The following is a 10,958-nucleotide window of genomic DNA, read 5'->3' as shown; positions in this document are numbered from 1 at the left end:
GTACATATAAAAATTTGAGGGGCATGATTGGGTAGATATCAAAGTCTGGGGAGCATGGTTGAATACATAAACAATCACTAAAACAGTAAGATTGAATGAAATTAGACAAAAGTCCTTAAATCTAACAATCTTAATGGTTTAAAGAGAATTTTTATCGACCAAAAAAGTTCAGGTGGCATGATTTGGTATATGTCAAAATTCAGGTGGAAAATTGCTAATTAGCTAAAAAAAATCTATAATTATGATTTTTTTTTTCCTAAAAAGAATTGAAGTCATCTAAATCTAAAATGGGCAGCCTTTAGAAAAAAAAAAAAATAAATGGGCAAGTTACCATTTTATATATATAGAGAGATTTAAGACAAGTTACTTCTCTAGAAGGAAAAATATATATAAGAATACAACTATTGAAAGTCTAATTTTAGTGAATATAAAAAAATAAAATAAAGAAAGGGTTTATTTACAAAAAAAAAAAAATAATTAAGAAAGTGTTGGAAGAAAAATGTAGAGAACAAAAGAATTGATCAATTTTATATATACTAGATGAAGTTAACACGTGCAATGCACGTGTCTAATTCTCCATGTTACATTTTATTTATAGTTTTAATTATAACAAAAATTCATATAATTTAAATTTCACATATTATAAAATTTTTTAATATTTTTTTTATAAAAAAAATAAAGGAAATTAATAATTTGTTTTAATTTAGGACTAAATCAATTTTTTTAAGCTAATTAAGATTTTTCCTTTAATTTTGACATATAACAAATTATATTATTGAACTTTTTAAGTCGTTAAAAATTCTTTTGAGGATGTTAGATTTAAAAACTTTAGTCTAATTTTATTTAATTTTACAAAAGATATTTTTTTTTCAAAAAAAGAACAAAAAACTATTTTTACAAAAAAGATTTTACTAGATTTTTTACGACCTTCCCGTTACAATTTCTAAGGGTATGAAACGAATTAAATTCAATATATTTCTTACTATGATCTTTCCAATTTTGATTAAATTTAGGTTAAAGTTTTTTTTTTTTAAAAAAAATAAGGGAAATCAATAATTTGTTTTAGATTTAATTTAGGATTAAATCAGTCTTTTTAGGCTAATTAAAATATTCGGCCTGAATTTTGACATTTACTAAATTATATTTTCGAACTGTTTCAGTAGCTAATTTTTTTTTTCTAAACTATTTAGAGTGTTGAATATAAAAACTTTTGTCTAATTTCATTCAATTTTACTTGTACCCATCTAAAATTTGATATCTATAAAATCATACCCCTAAACTTTAACATATACTAAATAATTCTACTTAAAATTTAATTAAATTTAGGTTTGAGTTTTCCTTTTTTTTTTTTATAAAAAAAAAAATAAATGATATTAATAATTTGTTTTAGATTTAATTTAGGACTAAATCAATTTTTTTTAGGCTAATTAAGATTTTTACTTTAACTTTCACATATAACAAATTATGTTCATGAATTTTTTAAGTCGTTAAAAATTCTTTTGAGGATGTTAGATTTAAAAACTTCAATCTAATTTCATTTAATTTTACTAATGTAACGATTGTCTATATTCTAAGTTGTGCCTCCAAATTTTGATATCTACAAAATCATACTCCTAAATTTTAACATATACCAAATTATGCCCTTAAATTTTCATTCTCGTCACATTTTTTTTTAATAAAAATGAACAAAAATCCTTAAATATAACAATCTTTATAGTTTGAGAAGAATTTTAACAACTTAAAAAGTTTAAAAGACATAATTTGATACAAGTCAAAGTTTAAGAATAAAAATTCAAATTAAATTTTTTTGTTTATATTTTATTTGTAGAATTTTATAATTTACAATTTCTTTATGGATTGTAAAGATTTTACAATTAAAAAAATTACAATTATCTTACTAAAAAAGATTCTACAATTATCTTATAAAAAAAAAGCTAATTAGCAATTTTTCCCCCGAACTTTGACATGTACTAAACAATGTCCCTTGAACTTTTTTGGCCGTTAAAAATTCTCCCTGAACTATTAAGATTGTTAAATTTAAGGACTTTTGTCTAAATTTAGTAAAAAAAATTATATTATGGATGAAAGTTCAGGGGACATAATTTAGTACATATCAAAATTTGAGGGGCATGATTTGGTAGATATCAAAGTCTGGGGAGCATGGTTTAATACATAAACAATCACTAAAACAGTAAGATTGAATGAAATTAGACAAAAGTCCTTAAATCTAACAATCTCAATAGTTCAAAGAGAATTTGTAACGACCAAAAAAGTACAGGGGGCATGATTTGGTATATGTCAAAATTCAGGGGGAAAATTGCTAATTAGCCAAAAAAAATCTATAATTATGATTTTTTTTTTCCTAAAAAGAATTGAAGTCATCTAAATCTAAAATGGGCAGCCTTTAGAAAAAAAAAATTAAATGGGCAAGTTACCATTTTATATATATAGAGAGAGATTTAAGATAAGTTACTTCTCTTGAAGCAAAAATATATATAAGAATAGAACTATTGAAAGTCGAATTTTAGTGAATGTAAAAAAATAAAATAAAGAAAGGGTTTATTTACAAAAAAAAATAATAACGAAAGTGTTGGAAGAAAATGTAGAGAACAAAAGAATTGATAAATTTTATATATACTAGATGAAGTTAACACGTGCAATGCACGTGTCTAATTCTCCATGTTACATTTTATTTATAGTTTTAATTATAACAAAAATTCATATAATTTATATTTCACATATGATAAATTTTTTTAACATTTTTTTTTATATAAAAAATAAAGGAAATTAATAATTTGTTTTAATTTAGGACTAAATCAATTTTTTTAAGCTAATTAAGAATTTTCCTTTAATTTTGACATATAACAAATTATATTCTTGAATTTTTTCAGTCGTTAAAAATTCTTTTGAGGATGTTAGATTTAAAAACTTTAGTCTAATTTAATTTAATTTTACAAAAGATATTTTTTTAAAAAAAAGAACAAAAAACTATTTTTACAAAAAAGGTTTTACTAGATTTTTACGACCATCCCGTTACAATTTCCAAGGGTATGAAACGAATTAAATTCAATATATTTCTTACTATGATCTTTCCAATTTTGATTAAATTTAGGTTAAAGTTTTTTTTTTAAAAAAAATAAAGGAAATCAATAATTTGTTTTAGATTTAATTTAGGATTAAATCAGTCTTTTTAGGCTAATTAAAATATTTGGCCTGAATTTTGACATTTACTAAATTATATTTTCGAACTGTTTAAGTAGCTAATTTTTTTTTCTAAACTATGGAGAGTGTTGATTTTAAAGACTTTTGTCTAATTTTATTCAATTTTACTTGTACCCATCTAAAATTTGATATCTATAAAATCATACCCCTAAACTTTAACATATACTAAATTATGCTACTTAAAATTTAATTAAATTTAGGTTTGAGTTTTCCTTTTTTTTTTTTATAAAAAAAAAAATAAAGGAAATCAATAATTTGTTTTAGATTTAATTTAGGACTAAATCAATTTTTTTTAGGCTAATTAAGATTTTTACTTTAACTTTCACATATAACAAATTATGTTCATGAATTTTTTAAGTCGTTAAAAATTCTTTTGGGGATGTTAGATTTAAAAACTTCAATCTAATTTCATTTAATTTTACTAATATAACGATTGTCTATATTCTAAGTTGTGCCTCCAAATTTTGATATCTACATAATCATACTCCTAAATTTTAACATATACCAAATTATGCCCTTAAATTTTCATTCACGTCACATTTTTTAATAAAAATTAACAAAAATCCTTAAATATAACAATCTTAATAGTTTGAAAAGAATTTTAACAACTTAAAAAGTTTAAAAGACATAATTTGATACAAGTCAAAGTTTAAGAATAAAAATCCAAATTAAATTTTTTTATTTATATTTTATTAGTAGAATTTTATAATTTACAATTTCTTTATCGATTGTAAAGATTTTACAATTAAAAAAATTACAATTATCTTACTAAAAAAGATTCTACAATTATCTTATATAAAAAAAAGCTAATTATCAATTTTTCCCCCGAACTTTGACATGTATTAAATCATGTCCCTTGAACTTTTTTGGCCGTTAAAAATTCTCCCTGAACTATTAAGATTGTTAAATTTAAGGACTTTTGTCTAACTTTAGCAAAAAAAATTCTAGTATGGATGAAAGTTCAGGGGGCATAATTTAGTACATATCAAAATTTGAGGGGCATGATTTGGTAGATATCAAAGTCTGGGGAGCATGGTTTAATACATAAACAATCACTGAAACAGTTTGATTGAATGAAATTAGACAAAAGTCCTTAAATCTAACAATCTCAATGGTTCAGGGAGAATTTTTAACGACCAAAAAAGTTCAGGGGGCATGATTTGGTATATGTCAAAATTCAGGGGGAAAATTGCTAATTAGCCAAAAAAAATCTATAATTATGATTTTTTTTTCCTAAAAAGAATTGAAGTCATCTAAATCTAAAATGGGCAGCCTTTAGAAAAGAGAAATCAAATGGGCAAGTTACTATTTTATATATATAGAGAGAGATTTAAGACAAGTTACTTCTCTAGAAGGAAAAATATATATAAGAATACAACTATTGAAAGTCGAATTTTAGTGAATATAAAAAAATAAAATAAAGAAAGGGTTTATTTACAAAAAAAAAATAATAAAGAAGTTTTGGAAAAAAAATGTAGAGAACAAAAGAATTGATCAATTTTATATATACTAGATGAAGTTAAAACGTGCAATGCACGTGTCTTATTCTTCATGTTACATTTTATTTATAGTTTTAATTATAACAAAAATTCATATAATTTAAATTTCACATATTAAAATTTTTTTTAACATTTTTTTTATAAAAAAATAAAGGAAATTAATAATTTGTTTTAATTTAGGACTAAATCAATTTTTTTAAGCTAATTAAGATTTTTACTTTAATTTTAGCATTTAGAAGAGTTTTTTAGTTCATTCTTTTATGATCGTTTACGTTGTAGTTATTTAGGACTACATGTAAAAATAAAATTTAGCCAATTGGTTATCACATGTATAAGGAAAAACAGTCACGTGTGCAACAAAATATTTGAATCTTATTTTTAGTTACTTTGCAAAAATCATCAATAGAATAGTAGTTTTTAAAATTACATTGTAAATCTTAATATTACCCATACTTTTATAATGGTAAGATTCTTCAATGGAGCACGTGTGAAAATGTCAAATTTGACAAATGATAATAATTGTGTCAAAATTATACAATAATAAATATAATTTTTTTTAATTATAATTTTATCATTTAATGATAAATTTTAATACACAATTTTATTACAATATTATCATTAATAATTATTTTAAAATATTTAATTATTAACGATCAATATTTTTAGTATTTTCATCTAAAGTTTTACACGGTAAATGTTGTGCCAAGAATATTTATTTATTTATTATGTTGAAGTTAACAATATTTCTAAATCTAGTATTAAAAATAATTTTATCTATCAATTTCTTTTTGAGTAAGATTATATATCACTATTTTTTTTTTTAATGTTATTTTCATATAATCACATTTAAGAAACTTCTCTCAAATAAAGATTTGAACTTAAATGAATATATTTAATATTTTTTGCTATAAATCTTAAAATATAATACTTGGTTTTTATTTTCATTTTTTTTTAAAAAAACATCTAATTATTAATTATACTTGGTATCAAAGTTATTAGAAGTGTACTTAGTTATATGTATGAATTATAATATATGTATAATACACATATCTTTTCAATATCAAAAGGACTTTTATATATAATTGGCAACACAAGAAAGTGGTTAGTGTAGTGTAATTTAAAAAGCTTGACTTCAAGGTGTGTGAGAGTAAAAACAAAAGCAATGTGTGAGGGTAAGGACAAAAGAAATAGACTTGTAATATATATTAAATTTGTGAGGGTAAATTGGTCATCAATTATCATTTATATATAATTGGCAACACAAGAAAGTGATTGGTGTAGTGTAATTTAAAAAGCTTGACTTCAACGTCTGTGAGGGTAAAAACAAAAGCAATGTGTGAGGGTAAGGACAAAAGAAATAGACTTGTAATATATATTAAATTTGTGAGGGCAAATTGGTCATCAATTATCACATCAATAAGCCATATTTATAATAGTAAGATATATATATTTTCTTTAAAACAAAAGATCAATTTTTATATTTGATGTGGAAAATTTTATTAAATTGAGTGGTTTTTAAAGAATTTTTTATTTTTTTTCCTTACATTTTTCTTTTGTTATTAAAATTCTATGTTTAAACATAGGGTAAATATTTTTGCACCATAAATAAGTTTTTTTTCTTTGAAAGTGCACCACAAATAAATTGATGTCTCTTTTAGAAATACTATTGCTACTATTTATCAAAATTTTCAAAAACCAATTATAACAAAATATTAAGATAAAGAAAGTAAAATTAAAAAGAAAATAAAATAAGATTTTTACGTGATTAGGGCATTAATGAGTCTTAGTTCACAAGTCATTATTATTGGCTCTTGGCTATGGAGTTTATAATGTATTTTCTGATTACCAACTAAATGATTTTCAAACCCTTACATGAAGATATAGTGTCATATTTATAGGCATATTTGGTTAATGGGACATATTGATCTGAGGCGCTTGTAGGGTTTTGTGTGATAAAGGCTCACTAATGGGGAAAATCATGTCATTTTCACTGAATTATTGAGACTATTAGATTTAAAGACTTTTGTTTAATTTCATTCAATTTTGTTAATGTGGTGATTGTCCATATATTAAGTTGGGGATATTGGCGGCTAAACCACCTGAACTTTACGTTTTGTAACACTTAACCACAAAAACTAAAATTTTGGCGGCAAAACCTACTGAATACCCATTCCGTTTTACTCTGTACCCCTCCGTCCAAAAATTACAGTTAAATACTATAGTGGACTGTTCACGTGTACACACTTGTACACGTGGTAAATTTTTAGTGGTCCGCGTAATATTAATTTTAAAATATTTTAAAAATTAAAAAAAAACAATTTATAAAAATAAAAAAATCTTTTTTTTTCTCTTTATCTTTCTTCTCATCAACACCACCACTACCCCTCCCTAATGATGAAAAACACCATCTAAGCTCTTCCTTCATCCACAAGCGGGTATTCGTTTTCGCCACAAATTAAATCGATGAACTGGTCGAAATTTGAGTCGGCAATGAAATCGTGTAGCTCCAAGTCGAAGTTTATGTTGTCAAAGTCAGATGGGACCTCGACAGTCAGGAAAGAGCTTGATCGGAATATTTTTAGCTCCAGTCAATTTCTGCACTGTCTTAGCGATCTGAGCCAAGTGTTGAGATTCAAGCTTCACCACCGCACTAACCACCGCTAATTCAGTCTCTGTCATTCCATTATAAACTCTCTCGAACTCCTTAGTCACATCGATAATCAGATCGATTCTCTTCGAAACAATTAAAATATTGAGGAAATTCGCCATGTGAGGAAGGAGATTCATCGATTCAGCTTACTCGTCAATCATTTTCCGCTTCTTCTCTTCTTCGATAGTTGGATTCATGAAGAAACTGAACACCGAAGGGTCTGAGAACACCTTATCGATCTTCTCAACGTCAGCACTGGTGGCTTCGAGTGTGTTGTTCGACTTGGCTAAGTCAGCTAAAGCCAAGACGTAGCTTGAAGCTACTGAAGCTGACATTCTAGCTCCGGTGTTGCGGTGGAGGATTGGGAAGCTGCGTGTGAGGGAGAAGGAGAGGGTTTTGGGGAAGGTTGTGGCGATGGAGGTGATTGGTGGAGGGAGTTTTGAGCGGAATGAGATTGGGGTTTGCTGTAGTGCCGACATTGATGAGTTTGAGTTTGGTGTTTGGTGTTTGGATTCGTACGAGAAGAAAGAGAAAGCGAAAAAGAATAAAACAGAAAAAGAAAAAAAAAGATTTTTTTTATTTTTATAAATTGTTTTTTTTTTAATTTTTAAATTATTTTTAAAATATTTTAAAATTAATATTACGTGGACCGCTAAAAATTTGCCACGTGTACAAGTGTGTACACGTGGACAGTCCACCGTGACATTTAACTGTGATTTTTGGATGGAGGGGTACAGAGCAAAATGGAATGGGAGTTCAGTAGGTTTTTCCGCCAAAATTTTGGTTTTTGTGGTTAAGTGTTACAAAACGTAAAATTCAGGTGGTTTAGCCGCCAATATCCCTATTAAGTTGTGTCCCCGAACTTTGATATCTACAAAATCATGTCACTGAACTTTAACATATACTAAATTATGTTCCCTAAATTTTCATCGTCAGACTTTTTTTAGTAAAATTGAACAAAAGTACTTAATCTAACAATCTCAATAGTTTGAGAGAAATTTTTAACGACTTAAAAAGTTCAAGAGGCATAATTTGGTACATGTCAAAATTTAAGATTAAAAATCTAAATTAACTTTATGTTTTTAATTTATATTTTATTAGTAGAATTTTATAATTTATGATTTCTTTATTGGTTTTAGAAGATTTTATAATTAAAAAAAATTACAATTATCTTACCAAAAAAAAAAAGATTCTACAATTATCTTATAAAAAAATTCTATAATTATGATTCTTTTTTCCTAAAAGAAAAAAATTGGAGTCATCTAAATTCAAAATGGGCAACCTTTCAAAAAAAAAAAAAAAAAAAAACTAAATGGGTAAGTTACCTTTTTATAGAGAGAGAAATTTAAGACACGTTAGGGAAAATATATATAAGAGTATAAGTATTGGAAGTTTTTTTCTTTTTTTCTTACATTTTTTTTTTTGTTATCAAAATCCAACTTTGAAACATAGAGTTAACGTTTTTCACCACAAATAAATTTTTTTTTTCTTAAAGCACACCCCAATAAGTTGATGTCTCTTTTTTTTTTTTTGAAAATAGTTGATGTCTCTTTTAGAAATTAATAGGTTTACAAAAAATTGTGAGTCTCAAACCTCTTATCTCCTTGCCGGATTTGTGCAATCTTCTCAAAACTAGGAGAACATTAAAAACATCACGAAAAATAGGCATTGTAATTATAAGTATAAAATCAAAGAGAAATTAGTTAAAAATCGGGAAAACATACATATAAACACAAAATATAGTGTAACCAGAGATAACAAGACCTTGCAAATGTGTTAAATAAACTTACTTGGGCAGAATCAGGCAGCCGGATCAAATATCACATTTAAGAGAGACAAGTCAAAATAATCACCAATTAAAAGGAGAAAACTACTACATGTATTATGATATAACAAGTAAAACTTAACCTAACAAATATTTGACTTATAATGATGTCCAGCTGCCATGACATAGTCCCAACTGTAATAGTGAAAATGCAAACTAATCATTATAAAGTGATTTTCTTGATGATTTCACTTATGCATATGTTATAGTGAGATTTCTCTCACCTAGAAACTCGAGACTAGACTCTTATTTAGAGGACACGTGTACTCAGTTTTTCCAATGAAAGCTGATACGTCTGTAAGAGACTCCTCGAAGTTTAAACCTCGCCCAAGATAAAGTCAGCGAAATACTGCGAGTGTGACCCAAGTCTGATCGCATAACCATAACTCGTATTTTGCGGGGGAGGATAATGGATCTAACTCGCATATACCAGGATATATGCGAGTATCCTCTCCATATTCCTGCAAAGCATAAAGATCGATTCTTTACAATGCGAGTTGGTCCCGATGGCCCAACAACCTTGATAAGCCGATATAGACTCGCATGTCTAGGTTTTGTCAGCTCGTCATGCGATGTCCACAAAGGCGACTACATAAGAACGCAGACATCCTAAACGTAATTAAGTGTTAGGCCCGCGAGTTTAACATTAGAATATGAATAGTCAACTCGCATGTTAAAAGGGCGCATACGTTGCTGAGTTTAGTAACTGCTATTCATTTATTGATGTTAACGTTATTTAGTTTAGTTATTATAATTCAATGTGTAAACGGATTGACAATGAATGCAATCTTTGTATAACTAATTGGATACCTGCTTTGTATATAAAGGGGTGATCCACCGTGAAATGAGACCTACGAAACTCTTGCTACAGTGGACTAAGCAGACTGTGATCTGACTGAACCACTATAATCCTCTGTCTTATTGTTGTTTCCAGTTTTCTGTTAAGCATTTCATATTCCCAGTTCGAGTACTCGTCGTTCTAGGTTAAATACTCGCAATTGTTCTTCAAACAATTTTCTTCTTGTCATTAATAATATTACATACATTTGGTGTTGCGAATTTTGCTCGACAAGATTTGGCGCCGTCTGTGGGAACGAGAATTAAAGTTTCATTCAGTTCAAGTAAGAAAATCATCATGGCTGGAAACCAAACAAATGGAGGTGCTAACAACGAGTCCATCAACATCGGAATGATGAACGTGCCATTATCTGGAGCTAGGACACCGCCTGTGGATGTCGTTAATGGCGGAGTAGGGAGAGGTAATATTAGACCTCTCAATCTATTCCCTGAAACAGCTGGCCCTCAAGTCAGGGAAACGTCCACACCACCAGCAACAATGCACTTTCCACCTGTCACTCCGGCGGTGGTATCTGAGGGAATCGTCCAACTCACCACCGACCAATATACTGCGATTCAGGATCAACTACGCGCACTGCAGGCCAAAGTGGATGGGCAGAACAGGGCCCGACGCCCCCCTCGAGCCCCTACTACTCGCATAGATAACCCTCACGTAACAAACTCTAGACGTCGTAATAATCGTGTTCGCAGGGAACGAAGAACCAATCCTGAAGGTGTGGACTTAAACCAGCAAACCTCGAGAGACCAATCTGCGAGGTATCCTAACCAGGAAACACAGGTTGAAGAAGACCCTGAGCGACGTAATCCTCGTAGCCGGCCATCAAGAGACAATGACGCAGAATTTGCCTCTTAATCCTCGCATGGTCGTACGCCTAGCAGATACACAAGGTCCGGTTCTGTGGAG

General features: G+C 27.9%; 1 pseudogene; it reads right to left on the bottom strand.

Moving 5' to 3' along the window:
* Window positions 1–7,056: 7,056 nt before the first annotated feature.
* LOC133038546 (ATP synthase delta chain, chloroplastic-like) lies at window positions 7,057–7,923 on the bottom strand (annotated as a pseudogene).
* Window positions 7,924–10,958: the final 3,035 nt, after the last annotated feature.

Source organism: Cannabis sativa, chromosome 5 (assembly GCF_029168945.1).
Source record: "Cannabis sativa cultivar Pink pepper isolate KNU-18-1 chromosome 5, ASM2916894v1, whole genome shotgun sequence".
NCBI classification, from domain to species: Eukaryota; Viridiplantae; Streptophyta; class Magnoliopsida; order Rosales; family Cannabaceae; genus Cannabis; species Cannabis sativa.
The sequence above is the reverse complement of the archived record's forward strand: the minus strand, read 5'-3'. Positions and strand labels throughout refer to the sequence as shown.